Consider the following 24467-nt stretch of genomic DNA (forward strand, 5'->3'; position numbering starts at 1 on the left):
TATATATTCAGTCAGTCAGTAAGCACTTATTAAATGCTTATTCTATGTCAGGCACTAAGGTAAGTGTTAAAGAAACAAAGATTTTTTCATTTGCCTGGTTCTAGTTATTTTGTGCTATACCAGTAGTTCATGTAAAACTTTTCATGCTTTTCTGATTTCTTCATGTTCCTCATTTCTTATCCCCAACTAATATTTCATTCCCTTATTGTCCCACAATTTGTTCATCCATTGCCCAAATAATGGGCATCTATATTTTTCCCAGGTTTTTTTTTTGCTGCCAGAACAATTGGAATTATAAATAGTTTGATACTGGTGGGACCTTTCTTTATGTCTTTGAATTCCTTAGGGGTATATGCCTAGCAGTGGAATCTGGATGCTTAGTCTGTGCTGTGGATCAAAGGCTATGGATATTTTCGTTGCTTTTTATTATGGTTCTATTTATTTCCAGAAAGTTCGTACCATTTCACAGCTCCAGCAACAGTGTGCTATAGTTCCCTAACTCCTCCATCATTGGCGATTCTCATCTTTTGTCTTCTGTGTCAGTGCACTCTGGACTTTTTCTATCATGACTTCATGCTGGGTACCTTCTCTCCTCCTCCTCTTTTCAACTTTCTTTTGCATGTTGTCTTCCCCCATTCGAATGTAAGCTCCTCAAGGACACTGACTATTGCTTGTGTTTGTATTCCCACCACTTAGCAAATATTAAGTGCTTACTAAGTGCTTGTTGATGGCTGACTGCCTGACATTTGTGTGAAACAAGAAGGGTCATTGTCCAGGGAGCAGCAAGGAGTGATTGAAAATACTTTCCACTTTCTTACTTCATTCTCTTCTTTCTGTTCTTGTTGCCACTTACATATGTGCAGTGGCTGTCACAGATTTATGTGTATAGATATGTATAGTGCCCTGATGTATTAACTCCAGTGCATCCCAGGGAGGGGGCCAGAAATTCCCTATGATCTCTTGCAAAAACGAGGGATGTTTAGTTAGGAGAAGCTATAGTAGAGGGCCATGATAGCTATCTTCAAGTATTGGAAAGGCTTTGAAATGACAGAAGGATTTGCCTTGTTCTGATAGTCCTCTAAGGCTAGAACCACAAGCTTTATAAATGGAAGTCAGAGAGAGGCCCATTCTGGCTTGATGTGAGGAAAAACTGATTAACACTTAGCTATGTAAAAGTGTAATGGACTGCCTCTGGAGGTAGTGTGATCTTTCTCAATGGAGGTCTATGGTAATAACAATGAAAATATTAATAATAACTAGCATTTATAAAAAGCTTTATGGTTTTCAGAACACTTTACCAATATTACCTCATTTATTCTCACAACAACCCTGGGAGGTAAGTGCTATTATTATCATCATTTTATAGCCTGGGAAACTGAGGCAGATAGTGGATAAGTGACTTGCCTGAGGCCAGATTGTGACTTCCTGACTCTAGACCAAGCACTCTATCTACCACACCACACTGTTACCTTTCTTCAAGGAAAATTTGAATGACCACTTGTCATGGTTGTTACAGAGAAGATTCTTGTTCAGATACATGGATAAATAAAGCATTTATTGAGTGCTTACTATGTGCAAACACTGCTCTATATGCTGAAGATATAAATACAAGCATATAACACAGTCTTTACCCTTAAGAAACTTATATTCTAACAAGGGAAGATAACAGAGTAAGGGATGTTAAAAGGAGAAGAGCAGAGGAGGCTGAGAAGAAGATAAAAATGTGATTGAGGTGGTCTGAAGTCCCTGCATTTTTGGATCCTGTGATCCTATAATTTTACAACAAACCTCTTGTTGAATCTTCAGCCCATGACTTTTAATCTTGGTACATTGGATTGATCAATTGAACTCAAATGATGAATAGATTGGTTTTCATTTCATGATATGTGATTATGAGCTTGGCTCTGATACAGTGGTCTTGCTCTGTCAGAATAGCCTGTGTTCCCAAATAAAATATTTTGTGAGATAATAGAGGGGATCTTTATATAAACAACTGAATTCAGCAAACATTTATTAAGCCCTGTGTTTGGTACTGGTGAGACAAGTTTGTAAAATCTTTGTTGCTAGAGTTCTTACAATCTATCTAAAAGAGAGGGTGACACTTATATACAATGATATGCTCTGCAATGCACATTAGAAAATGATTAATTACATAGGAGACATCGGTGTGCTATTACAGATTCAAGAAGGAAGGGATCAATTCTGGTCAGAACAGGACAGGTGGGTATCAGAAATAATGTCATGGAGCAGGTGTTCTCTCAACTGGACCTTGGAAGAGGAGAAGAATTTCAATAGGCAGAAATGAGGGTAGAGAATACACTGCAGACACAGGGATGTTCACATACAAAAGTATTTGCAAGCTCCCCTGGGAGAGTATTTGAGTACTCATTCTATTCCCGAGTAAGAAGAATGATCTCCTTCCAGGTTATTTTATTCCTAGTATGAAATGTTCTAAAAGTAGAAAAAGGGACAATGTAGGTAGGATGGCCCATGCAATCATTCGATATATAATCCATTAGTTTGTCAGCAGATCAGTCAGCATTCAACATACAGTTGTGTCTAGAATGTATAATTCATATTGTGGTAAGTGCTTTCACAGACACCTACTGAGAGCCATAAGCAACCGGATGTAACTGAGGTTTTGAGTCTGGGTGCCAGTATGCAGGGGGTTGCTTTCTCTGTGGCAGTCTCTATTCCTGAGCCTTGCCTCAGAGGGCTCTGTTTCCCCATGATACTTCCTTAAGGGTCCTGTCCTTACTGTTCACCTCTCTTAGACTTGTTTTCCTCTCTTAGTCCCTGAGATGTGTTAGGTTAGACTCTCTGGGAAAAGGACCACTCTTTTTCCCAATCTGACTGCATCTTCAACCAGACTGTCCTCTGTGTGGTCAGCACCTCCCTTCCCAGCCCCCTACCCTTTCCCAATTGAACTTACATCGGTATGAACACTCCTTAGCTCTGTATTAATCTAACCTGTGAGTTTCAAATTCCTCATTCTCTCACTTGCCCCTCCTACTTACAGCCTCAAGCTCCAATTGTCTGGACAAAAGCATGAAAGATTGGTGATTTATGCCCCAATGTAGGACCCAGGTAGATGGTGGTAGGTGGTAGAATGTGAATATGGTTGCCATAATTATGCTAATATCAAATGAGCTAATCAATCAAAAAAATTTTTTTTGCTCTACTGATTTTCCATCTGAAATGCCTCAGGAAATTTGAACAGAGTCTGTCTTGTCCAGGGCTGCACAAAAGAAATGAACTGGTCATATGGGAGTTGCAGGGATGACCTTGCCTTCTTGCAAGCATTCTTACTTTTCATTTCTTTAGAATGTTGGAATTCACCTCTTCACAGATAGATTTTACTCATATTGTTAGTTGAAATGATGTTTGTTCATTGTGGAACCTCAGTAAATTGTGTGTGTGTGTGTGTGTGTGTGTGTGTTTTCAAATCAGATATTGGTCAATGGAATTGTGGGCAGCAAGTTACCCGCTTCAGTCAATACCTCTCTTGATGACTATTTCACTGATGTAAATTATGTGCTGTAATTTATTTTTTCTGCAGTCCTTTGGTACAGTAGAAAGTAGTTCAAGGACCTGTGTTTGAATCCCAGCTTGGCCCCTTACTAGCTCTGTGATGCTGCACAGTTTTCTGCCTCTCTGGGTCTCAGTTTTTCTTTTCTATAAAATGAGGGACTAGGACTGGATGGCCTTTATGGTTCTCTCTAGTTTGATATGCCTTGACCTGAAAACTAATATGATAGAACTGGAATCAGGAGACCTTGGGTTCAAGTGCTTGCTTTGACAGCAGGGCTTTAAATAACAGGCAAGTCATCTTATCTCTTTGGGCTTCAGTTTTGTCATGTGCAAAATGGGGAAACGTTACTTGCACCCTTATCTCATAAGGTGGTTGCAGAGGAAGTGATTGTAACAATATAGAAATGTGACACTTATAAAATCCAGCACTATAGAAAGTGGAGTGACTACTAAAGGATCTCAGTATTTGATTTTACATTATACAGTTTTATTCTGAGTGTCCATTGATTTAATTCCATCAAATATTTATTAAGGCTCTTGTAATGTAATGCCAAGCAAAGGCAACTTCCCAAGGTTCCGAATACCAGCATAGGTGCTCTCCATTTTATTCAGTGACAAATTAAGAACAGAGAAGATCAAAATATGACATCATTAAAAATACAACATTTACTAAGTGTGATTAAATAATCTCCAAGTACTACCCCACCCCAGGACCTTACATTCATTCAATCAATTACAAAGTCCCTGTTCTAAATACTACTCCACCCCTAGACTGTACCTTCATTTAGTCCATCACAAAGCCCCTCTTCTCAAATGGAGATTAGTTTCCAATCATAAGTAAAGTACATTCATTTGTTCAATCATAGAACACAAAGAGGTCAAAAGTTCCCCACCCCTGGATCACAATTGAATCTACCCCAGAGTTACAACAAGTTTAAGCACAGCACTTAATACCCAAATGGAGGTCTTTTCTTCATCTTGACAAGAGGCAAGTTCTCAGCAATCTTTGTTCCTGGGGAGACAAAGCTTAGCAAGGCCACAAGATACATTGCCAGTCTCTTCATTAATTCATCCTCTGTCTGCAGAACAGTCCTAGGACCCCTGAAAACATTAGCAAAACCCTCTCCCAGGATTTCTGTAAACATACAACAAGAAAATCCTTCTTCAGGGCTTCTGAACCAACAGAAAGGTTCCCAGACCCCTGCAACAACAGCACTGTCCTTCACCAGTGGACAGTATTCACTCTCTGTCTGCAGGACAGTCTCAGTAGCTATGAACCAACAGCCAGGTTCCAGCACTTCTTCAACAACAGGACTGTCTTTCACCAGTGGACAAATCTGGCAAAACAACATCAAAACAGACAGACAAAGTACCAGCAAAACAGCCATGTCTCCTCAGTCCTTGGCAGCGCTGGGGGCAGGTCTCAAAAGTCCAGGGCAATTCAAAGTTGCCCTCAGCAATCCTCTCAGTCTCTCTCTGCCTCCACAAGGGTGCTGCTTCCAAAAAGTTCTTCTGCCTCTTTCTTGTGTCTCTCCAAATCTACATCACCAGCTCCTCCCAGTTCAGGACTCTCTTTTCAGAAGTCAACAAGTCTATCCCACAGGTGGGATTAACAAGCTCTGGGTTTTAACACAATCAATTTGAAAACCAAGCCAATACAGGGGAATCTTTATATTCCATTACTATCACAGCTCTCTTGTGTGCTTGACTCTGGGAGCTACCAAGGTCAGATAAGCCAGTATCCCTGCCATTGTGGTCACGTGGATGGGTTAAGGGATTATATTAAGTGTATTGGCCAGAGCCCGCACATCTTAAAGCTTATGACATATCTGTATACTAAAGGATCAGGGGTGTGGCAGAGCAGTTGGCAGAGACAATGACCTTGACCCCTAGGCTTAGCATGCCTCTACCTTTTCTCAACCCTAACTGTCACATACATTATTTGTTAGCACTTTTATTCCAGGTTTTTCAGAAAGTGACCTTGCTGGATGGGCTTTCTCTGGGAGATGGAGTCCGGTTATAGATAAAGTGCTAAACATGGGGTTTGGAGACCTAGGTTTGACAGCTACTAGTTTCTGGGATTATAGGCAAGTCCTTTTACCTTTCAGAGACTGCTTGCTTATTTGCACAATGGAAATAATACTATACTACTTACCTGAGGGTAGTTGTCAGGAAAGTACTGTCCAAAACATACTGCATTATTATTAGTTAGCATGATTATATGACAGCCAATATGCAAAACAAATGCCGATAATTTTTTAACAGAACTTTGTGATATCATTGGCAAAAGGAATGCCTACTAATGCAAGTTGACCTCTCTCTGCAATTTACAGTCTTTGAGACTTGCCTTGGGGCACTGAGACATTAATTGACTTGTAGGGGGTCACAGAGTCAATATGCATCAGAGATGGGACTTGTAACCATGTCTTTCTTACTCCAAGGCCAGGCCTCTATCCTTCATTTTGTGCTTACTCTCATGAAAAGTTGGAGAAAATAATTAGTGGATTAGGATGAGCTGTGTCTCTATTTAATGGAATACAATCAATCTAGTGGCCAGTTCATTCCTGGATTGGAGTACGCTGGAGTTATTGAAAAGATCAGCTTGGGTGGTATGGATGTTATGGTGATTGGTATTGCATAATACTAAGTCTTTGAGCTTGGATGGAGAGTGATTCTTAGTGGGGCTGAGATGCAGGGCATGGACAGCACCCCTAGAGGCCAGTTTCCCTATACTACCTCATTGTATTCCACCCTAGAAACCCAGCAGCTTCCAGAGATGCCCTGCTCATCCAGAACTCTGCAGATGTTTTTGTAAGCACATTATGGTTTGGCATTCCAGCTCAACCCCCCAACCTTTCTCTCATTTTGCTATCCTGAAGCCTGAACATAAATAGTATGTAAACATGCAGGCTCTTTTCTTCAAGTTTAACTGGTTAATGAAATGTTAGCTCCTAAATTGGGAGCTCCTTGAAGGTAGAGACTGTATTTTGCCCCATTTGTTATCTCTAGTGCTTAGCACAGTGCTTGGAACATAGTAGGCACTTAATAAAGGATCTTCTCATTGGCTTTTCCAGCCCTTCATAACTTAGGCCCTTGCCACCATTATAATCTTCTTAAACTTTACTCTCTTCTTTATGTTCTCCAATCTAATTCTTGCTTGTTTCCTCCATTTTCTGACTATGTCTGGAATGTACTCCTTCCTCACCTCTACTTCCTCTGGCTTACTTCAAGACTCAAATCAAATAATCTTGCCTTCTTTGCCCTGACCACCCCTTTACCCAACTAATAATGCCTTCCCCTTGATATTAGCTTTGATCTACTCTCTCTGAGTTTTTCATATACATACTTATCTGCCTGTTGTCACCCCCATCAGAATGTAAGCTTCCTGAGAGTAGGGACTGGTATTTGCCTTTCTTTGGGTCAGCAGTGCTTAGCAAGTCACTTGGTACATAGTAAACACTTAAATACTTGTTTACTGACTAGCCTCAAGCCATGGAATGTCACAGTATGAGGATAATCACAATGGTATATAACGTAAAGAGCAATGGAAAAAACATGAATTGTAGCATATTACCAATAATGGCACACATGTGAGATGGAGTTTGAGAGACATCATCTATAACACTGATGATGAAGAAAGGAGGTGGGATAGTCATTGAGAAATGAGAGACAGGAATTTGTGTTGCTTTGATATTGAAAATCAAAGACAGAAGGCCTCTAACATATGGTGGGTCTAGCCAATTTAATGATGAGAAGACAGGAATCATGAAGTATGAGAAAGCATTGATGGGCTGTGATCGCATCTGTGGAGGGGATCCTCCTACCAATGAGTTCATGGAAGTATCAGTGTCTATGTATTTTAAAGGAGGGGAGGAGTCATTTTAAAGAAATAATTGGTTTTGTTGAAATCAAGATTTTTTTTAATATCCCCCATTATAGTGGAGAGGCAGAGTGATCCAACTACAGTAGAAAGAACAGTGACTTAGTGGTCAGAAGGCCAGGGATCCAGTCTCAAAATTGGCTAATTACTAGAATGTATTTCTATTTGATTACCTTTAAGATGGGGTTACTATTTGTTTTTACCTGCCTCACATATTTTCTAAGGTCTCTTCCAGCTCTGAAATTCTAGAATTCTGTGACTACAGGCACAGTATAACCCATGCAGCTCTATTTCCTACAGCCAGCAATGAGGCCTAGCATACAACTAGGTCTAAAAAGGGTCCTAGAATTTGCTTTACTGATCTCCCTTACACCCATTCTTCATGCTATCCATTCCATCTGTAGCCTTGGGAAACTGTTGGCCGTGCCCCAAATGTGTAGACATTCTTAGAATGGATGCTAGAGTTTCCAAACATTGATCTTTTCTCCCTTAGCCCATATGCATTAGGCAGACTGCAAGTCCAAGTGTGTGTATTTGATTTTATAAATTAGATGGGTATTATGTTGAGAAAATGCCTTAGAAAGCAATCCAAGGAACACTTTTGTGTTCTGCCTTGTCTGGAGTAATGAAGAATATGGTCAAAGTGACTTGATTATCTCATTGACCTTTCCCAACTCAAATAAGCAGCATCTTCCTCCTACTAGTATAGTGATAGCCTGTTAATTAGTCTGTCAACTGTCTTTTAGCAGATTGTACAATTCTTACTTATTTGCCTTTGTTTATCAGGATTCTTTTGGAAGACTTTGAGGTGGGCTGACAGAAAAGGATGCCTACAATTTTTTGCATCTTATTCATTTTCTTATTTCATGTTTAATCCATAAAATCTTTCTCACAACCTCACAAGTACTTTTGGGAGGCCCTTGTGAGATGAATCCAAATGAGCCTATGGTTTTAGTGACCTAACATGCATATCCAAAGCCATAAATTGAGATATCCTTAGCAATTTTCACATAGATTAGACATAAAGTACTCCTGCTAGAGGTCTCTGTATCCTCTCAATCTGAGCTGTGAGTGGACATATAGAGAATGAAGGGCATCTTCTTGAGATTTCTATATTGCAAGAATTGCTTTTTGGTTGTACTTTTACTAGCCCAGTGTCATTATTGTGAAAACACTTGGTTGATGCAAGTACAGTGGGAGTTGTAACATTCTTTACGCAGGATTGCCCAAAGAAGAGCATCATCATCATGGCAGCAATTGGCCTGCTAGCTGGTCCATCATCTCTGCTTAAGTCATAGAAGAGTGTAGGAAAAGGAATCCGAATATCAGGTATGGCCTTGAAGGAATGAACAAGAAAGATGGGAGTTTCTGAATGTGAAGGCAGTTAGGTCTGAACACAGGGGAAAGAAATTCCTTTGTATATAACTTCCAAATTGCCAGCTTGCTTTTGTGGATTGTGGAGGATTACCACTTGGGACCACTTGAACCTCCAGAGAAAACCAACCTCTTGAGTACTTGAGACATGAGGGAAATTAACGAATCAGAAGAGACAACATGAAAATGATCCCATAAACTTTCTAGAATTTGAAAAACTGACAACCACTTATTGAATTGGAATTTATCTCTAGAAAAGAAAAGGGAAAGTGATTGTTTACAAAATAGAGGCTGATGGAAATAGAGATCATAACAATAATAACTAATATCTGAATAGCACTTGTCATTTGCTGGGCACTGTATTTTCTTATTTGATCCTCCCAACAACCCTGGAATGTAAATGCTATTATTATCCCCATTCTTACAGATAAGTAAACTGAAGCAGACTTATTTAAGGTCACACTAATGAGCATCTGAGACAGAATTTGACTTCAGATCCTTATTACTTCAGACACAGTGCTACATCCACTGCATCACCAGGCTGGGGAATCAGAGGAAGAAAAGAACGACCAAGAAAATGTGGACCAAATTTTATGGTTTTTAAGTCATAAAACTGCTGAGATTATTAAGATGGTGATTTCCCAACTTTCTTTGCCATTTGGTTTTCTAGTAAGGCAAACTATAGATATGCGAGATATGTTATGGCATGATAGAAGATGATGATAATATTATTCAATCCCAGATAATTACTTAAACCAAAGAAAAGCTAATGAAAAAGTACAAAAAGGAAAAATTCCCTCAAACTAATTACTTGGTCATGTACATCCCTAAATCTGGTTACCTATCTCCTATCCAGTTTGCCTAAATTAAGTTTGGTTTCTTTATTGAATTCAGTCAAAATGTATGATAGAAAGAAGCAAAAACTTCCTTTCACATACATGATTAGCCTTTAAAAATGCAGGCTGCTGTAGGAATACATTTCTCAGTGGAAAATTATTGTATTTATAAGAATAGTTTTAAAACCCCACCAAAACTTATTGATGCTTTAACCAAGAGAGATGAATCAGAGACTTATTTTTCATGTGTGTGTATGTGTGTTTATCATTTTAATGCAGCCTATAATACATAGTTCTGCAAGGAGAGAGAAGATAGATCATGGAGAATTTTAGAAAGGAAAAGGGAAGACACATTACAGATGAGGAGAAAAGAAGCTGGACATCCAGCTAGTTAGGCAACCAGGGTCTACCATTAGATTTTTTTTAAGTCTGTGGTATTTTCCATAGGTTTCCAATTCTTTCATTGAAATCTCTGAAAAACACACACTTACCCGCTGGCTGACTTTAGGCAAGTCCCTTAATCACTCTGTGCCTCAGTTTCTTCAACTGGAAAATGGAGATAATAATTGCACCTACCTCTCAGGGGGGTTTTGAAAAATCAAATGAGATAATATGTGTAAAGTACATGATGATAGTGATAAGGAAGAGGAGGAGGATGAGGGGAGAGGGAGAATGGCAGTGGTTCTCCTAAAAAGTTATGAAGAGATGGCAGGATGATCCTGATGTCTTGCAGATCTGCCCACTTCACCTTGAATATATCCAAGGAAATTTACTCTGGGTGTCCATATTGAGATGGTAATAAGACCCAAGAAACTATAGAGAAGGGGCATTATGGGCGGTAGCTCCTGGCTAATTCTAGAGAGAGCTTGGGCCTTAAGTATTCACACAGTGTCTTAGCTGTAAGGTTGATGATCCCAACCTATCCATTTATGCTTTTGCTCAGTACACATGTGTTAATTCGCCCCATGTGACAAGCACTGTATTAGGTGCTAGGAATACAAAAAACAAAATAAAATATTCCCTGACCTCAAGGAGCTTATATTCTCTTGGGAGGAGGACTGGAACAAAATATGTTGAGATAACTATATACAAAAAAAAACTATATGAAGAAACTTCTGGGGGATGGGTGCTACTAACTGGGAGGATCAGAATAAACTTCCTACAGAAGTGTCACCCTGAGCTTTGAATGGGATTGTCTGAGTTGATATGAGGTGTGCATTAGAGGCATGGGGGGCAGCTTGTGTAAGATCAGAGAGATGAGACCTGGAGAACAAGAAGCAGGCTAGTTTAACTCCAACAAAGAGTGTGTGAAGGAGGGTGATGGCCAATAAGTCAAGAAAATGGTAGCCTGCAGTCATACTGTGCAGGGTTCACAGAGCTAAACAGAGGAATTTCTATTTTATACTAGAAATGAGAGGACACCATTGGAGCTTTTTGAGTGAATGAATGACACGGTCAGATCGTCAGACATGTATGTTAGGAATGCCCCATTTAAAGAATTTATCTGACAAAGGAAGCCATTCCTTTATTTCTGCCAATCATTAGGGCCACCCATCTATAGAGTGCTAATCCTCTGAGGGCTGGATGGAGGGATTGTGTAGGGAGGGACTAGGTGTGATGTTACCTCAATCAATCAATCATTAATTAAGTATATACTATATGACGGGCACTATTGAACGCCTTGAGGATATAAATACAAAAACATGACACAATATCTATTTGAAGGGAATTCATACTGTAATGGAGGGATGTAAATAAATGTAATAAGGGGAGATATGCATGTGCAAGAGGAAGAATAATACCCCTTGAGGCTGGAAAGAAAGGTTGGGGCCAGGTTGTCAGGGTCTTTAAAAGCTGTATTGAGTTTCTATTTAATCTTAGAGGCAATAGGAAGCCATTGGAATTGAGTGGGGGAATAAAGGTCATATCTGTACTTAGGGAAAATTATTTGGGCAACAATTGCATGGTTGCTAAAATATAATATACCATCATAGAGAGAGAATGGGTTAGATTGTATTCATTAGCTTTGTCTTATTAGGACTTCCACTTCAACATAAGATACCATTGTATCTGTAGGCCATCCAGAAGAGTGGGACTCATCACTCTTTGTCAGAGTTGATAGGTTTTCACTCACATTGCCAATCAATTTCTGTTTATAGGCTATAGCAGAAGCAACTCTAGGTACCTCTTTCTAGAACTTAAACCTAACAAAATGAAAGGGAGTAATATCAATAGATTTGTACATCTCAACAGATGGGATTATGCAGTTGGAAGTTGGCAAATGTGAAGGGATTTGGTAGAGTTATCTTAACACTGATTTCATTCTGAGGCCAAAGAAGTTGACCATCCAGAAAATGAAGCATCTTCAACTTACTCAATATCTAAGAGGCTTAATTGCCAGGCCACATATTCTACGATGCTTCAATTTTATAGAAATTAACTTTCATTCACTGTTTTCCACCATTCATATTTAAGACTAGAAGTAAAAATAGTGCATAACTTATAAAATGACAGTGCTTACTGCAGTTAGGGAAAATGTGGCTGACAGCCAACAGATGGTATGTCAGAATGGAAGTGATGAAAAAGTCCTCAATTATATTACTTGCACACAAAACTGCCTTGGAAAGCAGCTACTTAATATTAGAAGGTTTAAGTACAATAATTGTTTTTATTTGTAATCATTTTCCACAATCTTTGGGGTAAAGGAAATTTACTATCATCAAAGGAATCTTTGGTCTTATCCTATAATTTTTTTAGAGGATAATCCAATCCAAACTAAACTTAAAAGATACAGATATGTGATAGGGCCAATCATGAACTAAAGGCCAGCATTACAACCAAATTCAGCAAGGAGCCAAAGATCAGTTTCCTCACCAAAAAACTATAAATATTTCTGACAATTTCATCCACCATGATAACCCAAGATTCATTTTTAGATATCTTCTCTCTTTCATTCCCTCTATCATTCACCAAGGGCTGCTGATTCTCTTCAAAATCTCTCTCACATCTATCCATTTGGAGTCATTTAATCAATCATATTGACTTAGATTATCACAAAAAGCCTCCATATTGGACTCTTTGATTCCATTATCTCTACCTTCAATTCATTCTATGTACTGCCAGGAGACACAGTTCCCTATTTAATTTAGTTCAACATTTAATAAGCACCCACTACATGCAAAGTACTGGTTCCCAAATTGTCAATTGTCAATGGTGCCCCATTGCTGAAAGTATCGAGGACCAGTAGGCTGTAGGTTGGACTTTAGCCTACTCATCCAGTTTAATCTCCTCTTGTTCCCACAAGGCAGCCTCTGCTCTATTGTCATTTGTTTCTCTGCTTAGGCCTATATCATCTCCTACTCTATCCACACAACCTTACCCAACCACAATTGATCAGTTATGGGTTGATTTGACTAGGATATTCTATGTGATCAGAGGAATCTTAAAAGCCACTGGATCCAAAGCATAACACAGCATATAACACACACACACACACACACATACACACATAACACTTGCATATAGTAAGTGTTTAATGTTTAATTGAACCAAATTAGCAACAGAAAAAAAAATCCCCTTCATACCATCACCAGCAGGTGGCCCTCAAACCTCTGCTTGGAGATTACCACTGAGGGGGAACCTACTGCATCCCAACTTTGGAACAGCTATAATTGTTAGGAAGTGTTGCTTTAAGTCATGACTAAATCTGCCTTTCTTCAACTTCTACACATAGATCTTCATTATGGGTCCAAGCAGAATAAATCTAGTACCCTTTCCCTGTGACAGAATTTTAAAAACTTGAAAATATCTCACCCCCAAGGCACTCCCCATGTCTTCTATTGTATTGCTTAAACATTCCTCCCTACTTCAACAAAGACTCATGTTGGATGGTTTCCATTCCTCTTAGTGTGCTAGTCATTGCCCTCTTGACATTGTTTCTAATATCTGGTAGACAGAACCAAGCCCAATCCAGATGTGGTGTGATCAGGACAATCCTTCCTTGTTTTAGCCTCTTGTGATGCAGTATGAGATCAGATTTTGTGGCCTGGGGATAGTGGGGTGGAGTGGGCTAGTGTGTTATACTATTGACTCATTGAAGTGGTAGTCCACCAGAGCCTCCAGATCTTTTTCACATACACTCTAGCCTAGTCACACCTTCCTCAACTTGTACTTGTGAGGCTGATTTTCTTACCCACATTTAAAATTCTAAATTTATTCCTAATTTTGTCACTTCATCATAAAACTCACCATTTCAATTTATATGTTTTCTTTTAAATTTATTTATTTTTGGTTTACAACATTCAGTTCCAGAAGATTTTGAGTTCCAAATTTTCTCCCCCATCCTCCCTACCCCCCCCCCCAAGGCAGCATGCAATCTGAGATAGGTTCTACATATACTTTTACCTTAAACATTTGTTAAGTTGTAAAGAAGAATTATAACCAACGGAATGAACCACAAGAGAGAAAAAACAAAACAAAAATAGAGAGAGGGAGCAAGTAGTTTTCTTCAATCTACATTCAGATTCCATAATTCCTTCTCTGGATGTGGATAGCCTTTCCATCATGAGTCTTTTGGAGTTGTTTTAGAACCTTACACTACTGAGAAGAGCCCAGTCTATGAAAAGTCTATCCTCACAGATACAATGTGTCTGTAATTGTATATAATGTTCTCCTGGTTCTGCTCCCTTCACTCAGCATCAGTTCACATAAATCTCTCCAGATTATTATGAAGTTCCGTCTGCTCCTCATTTCTTATAGCAGAATAGTATTCCATTACATTCATATACCACAACTTGTTTAGCCATTCCCCAAGTGATGGGTATCGCCTTGTGTAGCAGCAAGCACCCCAAGCATCCTCAGGGTTTGCAGCTACCACAGGTTCTTGGATCTGCTTTGTTAAAGGAAAGCAACTCAAAATGGGTTAACAAGCTTACTTTAATCAGTCAGACATATATCGTTTACCTTGTTCAGGAGAAAAGGTCAGCACCCTGAACCTCAAAGTATACAGGCATAATTATCAAGACAGAAACATCAAGTAGACAGATTTCCAAACTGTCCAACCATTACATCCATACCCAGTCAACATCTGGGTTTCCACATTCTGGGTTTTTCAAAGCCAGGGGACTCTCAACAACGGCTTCCCAGAATTCAGATCAAATCACAGAACACTTCTCAAAGTGAGTCCCAAAACAAAGCTACACATCAGGGCTTATATAACCTTCTCCTGGCTCAGAGAATGTAACAACCTTATTGACTCACTGGCCAATCAAGAAGTATCTACGGAAAAACAAGCCTCCCCCACCCCAGGCTTCAGGTGCACATTAGCCTAGGGGCAGGGAAGATCTTTAAAATTTACATTCTTATTACACCTTGATTTCCAATTCTTTGCCACCACAAAAAAGAACTTCTATAAGAAATTTTGTACATATGGGTCCTCCTCCCAATTGTATGATCTAATATAGCCCTAGAAGTGGCATTGCTGGGTTGAAGGGTATGCACATTTTTATAGCCCTTTGGGCATCCAAATTGCTCTCCAGAATGGTTGGATAAGTTCACAACTCCACCACCAATGCTTCAGTATTCAAATTTCCCTACATCTTCTCCAGCATTTTTACTTTATTTGTTTTGTCATGTTAGCCAATCTCATCTGTGAAACATGGTGCCTAAGAGTTGTTTTGATTTGCATTTCTCTAATAAATTCAATTTATGTTTTTGACCATTTTTTAGTTGAGCTAAGCTTTTTATTTCATGTTACAAAAAAATATGTAGTCAAACAGACTAAAGCCTATGTCATCATCAGACTCCTCAGATTCTTCTTTTTTTGCTTCCTCTTTCTCCTTCTCCTCAGCAGGAGCAGCCCCTCCAGTAGGGGCAGCATTACCAGCTGCTGGGGCAGGTCCACTAACTCCTACATTGTAGATCAGACTTGCAATGTTAACATTGGACAGGGCCTTTGCAAATAATCCAGGCTAGAATGGTTCAACATTGACAACTGATGTTTTAATGAGGGCATTCATTATATCCTTTGTGACTGTAACGTCATTGTTGTGAAGGATGAGGGCAGAGTAGATGCAAGTGAGCTCAGATATGGCCGTTTCCAGGGATGGATGAGGAGAGACTTGTTTGTAGTTGTGCTAGTCACTGGCTGAAGTGAGGATTCACCCCAAAGTGGCCTTAGCTTCTGAAGAAGAACCAAGCACCTTATAGACAACTGAAGAGCTGCCCTTTTTCCTAATCACCAAACATTTATTAAGCATGTACTGCATGCCAGAAACTGCTGAACCCTAGAGATATGAAGCCAAAAGCAAAACAATCTCCACTTTCAAAGAATTTACCTGTTTAGTGTGCTACTTTTACATAATTTATTTTTGTACCCATTTCATGTAAGCTAATCAAGGAATTATATTAGCTTTTTTTTTAATGCTTTATTAACTTCTGATTTACATCATTCATTTCTGCCAGATTTTGAGCTACAAATTTTCTCCCCGTCTTTCCCCCACCCACTGCCCCAAAATAGCAGTCCCACAGGATATCCCCTCCTCCAATCTGCTCTCTTCCATATTTTCTCCCATACCCCTTTCTACTTTTCCAGTGGATATCTATGCCTCAGTGCCTGTATATCTTATTTCCCAATTACACATAAGATAGTATTAATAATAGTATATATTCAAATATATATATTTGAATATTTGATTTTAAAACTTTCAATTCCAGATTCATTCCCTTCCTTCCTTGTCACCCACCCTTACTGGGAAGATAAGCAGTTCAGTATAGGTTGTACATGAGTGGCTAATGCAAAACAATAACATAGTAGATATAGTGTAAAAGACTGACTATACTTCCCTCCCTCCTATCCCACCTCCCACCCACTTCACTCTCCACCCTGATCCCATCCCTCTTCAAAAGTAGGTGCTTCCAACTTCCCTCCCCCCCAGCCTGCCCTCCCTTCCATCAACCCCTCTCTCATCCCCTTCCCCCCTACTCTCCTGGAGGGTGAAACACCCCATTTATTGTGTATTTCATTCCCTCCCCAAGCCAAATTCAATGGGAATAAGGTTGACCCATTCCCCTTTGCCTTCCTATTCTTCTCCTCCATTGCAGCCACTCTCCCTTGCCTCTTCTGTATGAGATAGTCCACCCCAATCTATCTCTACCCATCTACTCTCATTATATTCCTCTCACCTCTTAATTTCACCTTTTAAGTATCATCCCTTCCTGTTAAATTGGTCCTGTGTCCTCTATCCATGTACACCTGTAAATATATATGCACACATTCACATATGTATTCATATGTTCATATACCCTCATATATGGACATATATATGTGTGTATATATATGTATGTGTATATATATATGTATATATGTATGTGTGTATATATATATTTCTAATCCCTTAAATTACTGAGAAAAGTTTCATAAGTTATGATTATTGTTTTTCCATGTAGGAATGTTAATAGTTCAACTTTGATAAGTTCCCTATGATCTCTTTTCCCTGTTTACCTTCTTAAGGTCCTCTATGGCCTGTAACCAGCTTGTATTTTCTTTTGAAGATTTTGGTGCAGGAGTTCTAACTTTACTGTTTTCCTCCTGTTCCATGCTTTGCTCCTTTTTGTCCCCAAAATAGGAGAGTAATGTTGGAATCTTCTGTCTGGTTTGTTTCCTTTGCCTGGTCATGTTGCCCCTCAGTCACTTGATCCCTGGGTTTTTTGCCACAGTAGGACTCTGACACCAGACAGGGGAGCTTTCGTCCCAAACGCTGGGGTTTTCTCAGCTACCGGAGGTATTAGATGGGTGCCCTCTCTGAGGTCTCCACCCACTCTGGCAAGCTGGACACACACCCCAGGACCTTTACTCTAGACTGCAATCCAGATCCAAGAAGGTTAAAGCAAAAGCGATTACCCCTCAGACTGGTGCTTGGTCCCCCTACCCTCTGCAGGCCAAGAGCTGAAGCTGCCACGCCGTGCTGGCTGGCTGTGCTGGCATCTCAGCGGCTTCTCGCCGCACAGTGCAAAAGCCACGCACTCCCACTTACTGGGTCCCAAAGTCCAGACTGCACTGACCTCTCACCTTGTCCTTCGCATCTATGTGTTGATAAATCTGGAAATGGCCACAGCTGCAGCTGATCTGGAGTCCCTCTGTCCGGTGGCTGGTCAGGCCCACCCTGGGCCTAAAGCCTCAGCATGGGGCTGGGCTCGGCTCCCAGAGTACTGCACTGGATTCCTACTGGCCTGCTGAGCTGTCCTTAGTGGGAGGTTAGCTTCTCTGTGTCATTTTGTGTGTTCTGTAGCTCCAAAGTTTGTTTAGAGTCCCCTTTTTACATGGATTGGGGAAGGTGGAAGCTGGAGCTGCAGGAAGGTTGAGCCATCTTGGCTCCACCCCCTATTAGCTTGGTTTTATACAACACAGGAAGATAGTTTTATAAATGTGGCAACTAGGAATTAGAGAAGTGAAGTGATTTTGCAAAATGTCACAGGGTCTCAAATGATAACAGATAGCAGAGCTGGGATTCAAACCTATATTTTCTTAGTCCAAGTCCAGGCTTACAAAGTTCTTTGCTTACAACAACCCTATGAGGTAGCCAGTCCAAGTATTATTATCATCATTTTACAGATGAGGAAGGGAAGATGAAGAAAAGGTACTTGACAATGGCCACCTAGCTAGTAAGGGTGACTCCAAGCGCAGTGTGCTGTTTCTGCTACCCTACAGTGCTTGGCACATGGAAAGCACTCAGTATATATGTGTCATTTGTTACTTGGAATCAGTCACCATGGCTCTCATGAAATGCTCCCTTTCTCCTTCCCTCTCTTGCCCCCAGCTGAATGAAGCAATCTTTCCTTTCTCAGATTTCTGCTAGCCTTTTCTTTGCCTACCCTTTCTCTTTGAACGGAACTCAGGTTCCCTTGTATCACAGCTCTTTCTTGACATATCTTCTTCACTCCAATTCGATTGTGAACTCCTCAAGGGCAAGGTCTGTGTTTTTTTCAGTTGTTGTCTTCCCAGTACTGATCATTATTGTATACAGCAGGTGCTTAATGAATGTTTGATGAAATAAAATGGGGAAAATGCAATGAAATGGAATAGAAGGCTATGTCTGCTGGGAAACGAGAAAGGAATAATGTTTCCAATAAAGTACACATGCTTGAACATAGGAATGGCTTCTTTGGGTTCCATGCTTCCCATCTTTTAGTTGCTATCCATTCCATGTTAGATATAGATGATACACATGGCCTGTGCACCAATTTGGAGAATCCATTTGTTCCAAGTTTCCCTCCGGTAAAATGAACATCATAGTTGTTGGACTTTTGTGCATTTCTCAGTTATGGAGCTGGTCTGTTCATTGTTTTTATTCCACGATTTCAAAGACCAAACACACTACCAAAGTGTTCCTTAGAATCCCTTTGGAGATTCATTCAAAATCGCAGACTCCATATTCAGGACAAAAGCTTGAAATATTCAAGTTTAAGTCAATCTTTCCCTGTGTGAAGCTTTGCAAGACATTATGAAACTGTTTTTATGTTTATAAGCCTTTAAAATAAAGCAAACATCTATTGCCAAGAGCTCAGAAGACTGATGGGAGAACAGTTCTTTTTAAAAATAAAGTTATTTTCAGGACTTGCTTCTTGAAGTGTTTACTTTTGTATGGAGTAAATTCTTAAAGGTTGAACTAGAAAGTTCCCAAAAAGACAGATTGGAAATAAATATAGAAGGGCACTAATTTACAAGAAAGTTATAATTGTGAAAGTATGATGGTTATGCATTACTCTTTTTAAAAAATATATATGCATTTACTTTTAGTTTACAACATTCAGTTCCACAATCTCTTGAGTTTCAAATTTTCTCCCCCTCCCTGTCTTCTTCTCCCACCATGGGAGCATGCAATCAAATATAGGATCTACAAATACCTTCACATTAAACATTAGTCAGATTGTAAAGAAGGATTATAACCTCTGGAGTGAACAATGAGAAGGAGGAAAAAAAAAAAAAGAGAGAGCAACTAGTTTGCTTCAGTCTGCATTCAGACTGTAGTTCTTTCTCTGGATGTGGATATCTCTTTCCATCATGAGCCTTTTGGAGATGTCTTATAACATTGCATTGCTGAGAGGAGTCCAGTCTATCAAAATTAGTCATCACGCATATATTGTGTCTGTAACTGTATACAAATTTCTCCTGGTTCTGCTCTTCTCACTCAATATCAGTTTATATAAGTCTCTCCAGATTATTATGAAGTCTATCTGCTCTTCATTTCTTTTTTTTTAAGCAATCGGGGTTAAGTAACTTGCTCAAGGTTACAAGGCCAGTTATTTCTGGGTGTGGTGCTGAGTGTCTGAGCCCGGGATTCAATCTCCAGGTCGTCCCAACACTGGAGCCGGTGCTCTTACTTGCTGAGCCACCTGCCCACCCCTAAGCAATTGGGGTTAAGTAACTTGCTCAAGGTTACACAGCCAGGTGTTTCTGGGTGGGTGCTAAGTGTCTGAGCCCGGGATTCGATCTCCAGGTCTTCTCAACGCTGGAGCCGGTGCTCTTACATGCTGTGCTACCTGGCCACCCCTTGCTCTTCATTTCTTATAGCAAAATAGAATTCCATTACATTCATATACCACAACTTATTTAGCCATTCCCCAATTGATGGGCATCCCCTTGATTTCCAATTCTTTGCCACCACAAAAAGAGCTGCTATAAATATTTTTGTACATACAGGGCCTCTTCTCACTTCTATGATCTCTTTGGAATACAACCCTAGAAGTGGTGTTGGTGGCTCAAAGAGTATGCACTTATTTATAGCCCTTTGGGAATAGTTCAGCATTGCTCTCCAGAATGGTTGAATCAGTTCACAACTCCACCAACAATGTATTAGTGTTCCAATTTTTCCATATCCTCTCCAGCATTTATCATTTTGCTGTTTTGTCATCTTAGCCAATCTGACCAGTGAGATGTGGTATCTAAGAGTTGCTTTGATTTGCATTTCTCTAATTAATACTTATTTAGAGTGTTTTTTCATATGCTTATAGATATCTTTAATATCTTCCTCTGAAAACTGCCTGTTCATAACCTTTGATCATTTATTAATTGCGGAATGACTTGTATTCTTATAGATTTGACTAAGTTCTCTGTATATTTTAGAAATGAGGCCTTTATCACAGACACTGGTTGTAACAATTCTTTTCCAATTTTCCATTTCCCTCTCAATCTTGGCTACATTGGCTTTATTTGTAAAGAAACTTTAAAATGTAATGTAATCAAAATGATCCAATTTGCATTTCATAATGCTTTCTAACTCTTGTTTGGTTGTAAAATCTTCCCTTCTCCATAAATATGACAGGTAAACTATTCCTTGCTCTCTCAGATTGCTTACAGTATCAGCCTTTATACCTAGATCATGCACCCATTTAGACTTGATTTTGGTATATGGTGTAAGATATTGGTCTATGCCCAGTTTCTGCCACACTATACTCCAGTTTTCCCAGTAGTTTTTGTCAAATAATTAGTTTTTATCCCCAAAACTGGGCTCTTTGTGTTTATCAAACAGGAGATTACTATACTCATTGACTTCTATGTTTTGTACTTAATCCATTCCAGTGATCAACTACTGTATTCCTCAGCCAGTACCAAGTAGTTTTGATGACTGCTGCTTTATAATACAGATTAAAATCTGGTATGGCTAGGCTACCTTCCCTAGCATTTATTTTCATTAATTCCCTTAATATTCTGGACCTTTTGTTCTTCCAAATGAATTTTGTTACTATTTTTCTAGCTCTATAAAGTAACTTGGTAGATTGATTGGCATGGCACTAAATATGTAATTTAATTTAGGTAAAATTGTCATTTTTATTATATTAGCTCAACTCAGCCATGAGTAGCTGATTTTTTTCCCCAGTTAGTTAGATCTGACTTTATTTGTGTGAAAAGTGTTTTGTAATTGTATTCATAATCATTCTGGGTTTGTTTTGGCGGGTAGATTCCCAAATATTTAATAATTTCTACAAGTATCTTTAACTGGGATTTCTCTTTCTATCTCTTGGCGGTTGGATTTCCTTAGAAATATATAGGAATGCCAAGTAGTTATGTGGGTTTATTTTATATGCTGCAACTTTGCCAAATTTATTTATTGTCATAGTAGTTTTTCACTTGATTCTCTAGGATTCTCTAAGTATATCATCATATCATCTGCAAAGAGTGATAACTTAGTCTCTTCTTTGCTTAATTTGATTCCTTCAATTTCTTTTTCTTCTCTTATTATTTCTGCTAACATTTCTAGTACCTTGTTTCACCCCTGATCTTATTGGAAATGCTTCTAGCTTATCCCCATTACATATAATACTTACTGATGGTTTTAGATAGATACTAACTATGATTTAAGGAAGACTCCATTTATTCCTATAATTTCTAGTGTTTTTAATAGGAATGGATGTTGTCTTTTGTCAAAAGTCTTTTCTGCATCTATTAAGATATTTATATGGTTTCTGCTAGTTTTGTTGTTGATGTGATCAATTATACTAATAGTTTTCCTAATATTGAACCATCTTGCATTCCTGGAATAAATCCTACCTGATCGAAGTATTTTATTCTCATGTTAAGTTGCTGTAGTCTTTTTGCTAATATTTTATTTAAAATTTTTGCATCTATATTCATGAGGGAAATTGGTGAATAATTTTCTTTCTCTGTTTTGTCTCTTCCCAACTTAGGTATCAGTATCATATTTGTGTCATAAAAAGAATTTTGTAGGACTCCTTATTCTACAATTTTCCCAAATAGTTTGTAAACTATTGGAATTAATTGTTCTTTAAATATTTGGTAGAATTCACCAGCAAATCTGTCTGGCCCTGAAGATTTTTTCCTAGGGAGTTCATTAATGGCTTATTCAATTTCTTTTTCTGAGATGGGGTTAAGTAATTTACTTCCTTGTCAGTTAATCTAGGCAATTTATATTTTTGTAAATATTCATTCATTTTTAATATTTTTGTAACTATTCATCCATTTCACTAAGATTGTCAAATTGATGTGCATACAATTGGGCAAAATAATTCCTCATAATTGTTTTAATTTCCTCTTCATTGGAGATAGATTCACTATTTTCATTTTTGATACTCATAATTTGGTTTTCTTTCTTTTTATCATATTGACTAAATTTTTATTTTTTTTTCATAAAACCAGCTCTTAGTTTTATTTATTAATTCAATAGTTTTCTTAATTTCAGTTTTATTAATCTCTCCTTTGGTTTTTAGTATTTCTATTTTAGTATTTAATTGGAGATTTTCAATTTGTTCTTTTTCTAGCTTTTTCAGTTGCATGCCCAATTTATTGACCTCCATTTTCTCTATTTCATTCATGTATACATTCAGAGATATAAAATTTGCCCTAAGAACTGCTTTTGCTGCATCCCACAAATTTTGCTATGGTGTCTATTTATTGTCATTCTCTTGAATGAAGTTACTGATAGTTTATATAAGTTCTTCTTTGACCCACTCATTCTTTAGGATTAAATTATTTAGTTTCCAATTAGTTTTTAGTCTATCTTTCCATGGCCCTATATTACATATAATTTTTTCTGCATCATGATCTGAGAAGGATGCATTTAATATTTCTGTCATTCTGCACTGAATTGTGAGGCCTTTATGCCCTAGTACATGGTCAATTTTTGTGTATGTGCTAGGTACCACTGAGAAGAATGTATATTCCTTTTTATTCCAATTCACTTTTCTCCAGAGGTCTATCATATCTACCCTCTCTAAAATTCTATTCACCTCCTTGACTTCTTTCTTGTTTATTTTGAAGTTAGATTTATCCAGTTCAGAAAAGGGGAGATTGAGGTCTCCCACTAGTATAGTTTTGCTATCTATTTCTTCCTCTAATTCCCTTAACTTCTCCTCTAGGAATTTGGATGCTAGGTGCACAAATGTTAAGTAATGATATTGCTTCATTCTCAATGGTACATTTTAGCAGAATATAGTTTCCTTCTTTATCTCTTTTAATTAGATCTAATTTTTGCTTTTGCTTTATCTGGGATAAGGATTGCTACCCCTGATTTTTTACTTTAGCTGAAGCATAATATATTCTATTCCAGCCTTTTACCTTTACCCTGTGTGTATTCCCTTGTTTTAAATGTGTTTCTTATACACAGCATATTGTAGGAGTATGGTTTTTAATCCATTCTACTATCCACCTCCGTTTTGTGGGAGAGTTCATCCCATTCACATTCACAGTTATGATTACTCTCTGTGTCTTTCCTTCCATCCTATTTCCTCCCCTGTTTATGCTTTTATTTCTCTCTTCTTCCTTCCTCTCCTTAAGAGTTTTCCTTTGACAGCTGCCTCCCTCAGTATTCCCTCCCTATGCACCTCCCTCCCTTTACCTACCCTTTCCCCTTACTACTATTTCCCTCCCTTCTAACCCTCGCCCCCCTTTTTTCCCCTTGCCCCTCCTATTGCCTGTAGGGTACAAAAGATTTTTATACTTAACAGAGTATGTTATTCCCTCCTTGAACCAAACCAGTGAGAATAAATTTCATATAGTACTCCTCTCCCTCCTTCCTTTCCCTCTACTATAATGGGTTTTCTATCTTTTCATGTTATAATCATAAACTTAACTGATTATGTTAATCCATCCTTGAACCAACTGATTATGTTAATCCATCCTTGAACCAAAACCGATGAGAGTAAAGTTCATATAATGTTCATCTCCCTCCCTTCTTTCCCTCTACAATAATAAGTTTTTATGCCTCTGCATGTAGCATAATTTACCCTTTTCTGCCTCCTCCTTTCCTTTTCTCCCATTACAATCCCTTTGCACCCCTTAATAAGGTTTTTTATCATCACATTAGTTCATTTATACCCACACCCTCTATCCA

This window comes from Petaurus breviceps, unplaced genomic scaffold (genome assembly GCF_028583685.1).
Source record: "Petaurus breviceps papuanus isolate PSGF00001 unplaced genomic scaffold, PetGlider_PUasm1.0 90881, whole genome shotgun sequence".
Lineage (NCBI taxonomy): Eukaryota > Metazoa > Chordata > Mammalia > Diprotodontia > Petauridae > Petaurus > Petaurus breviceps.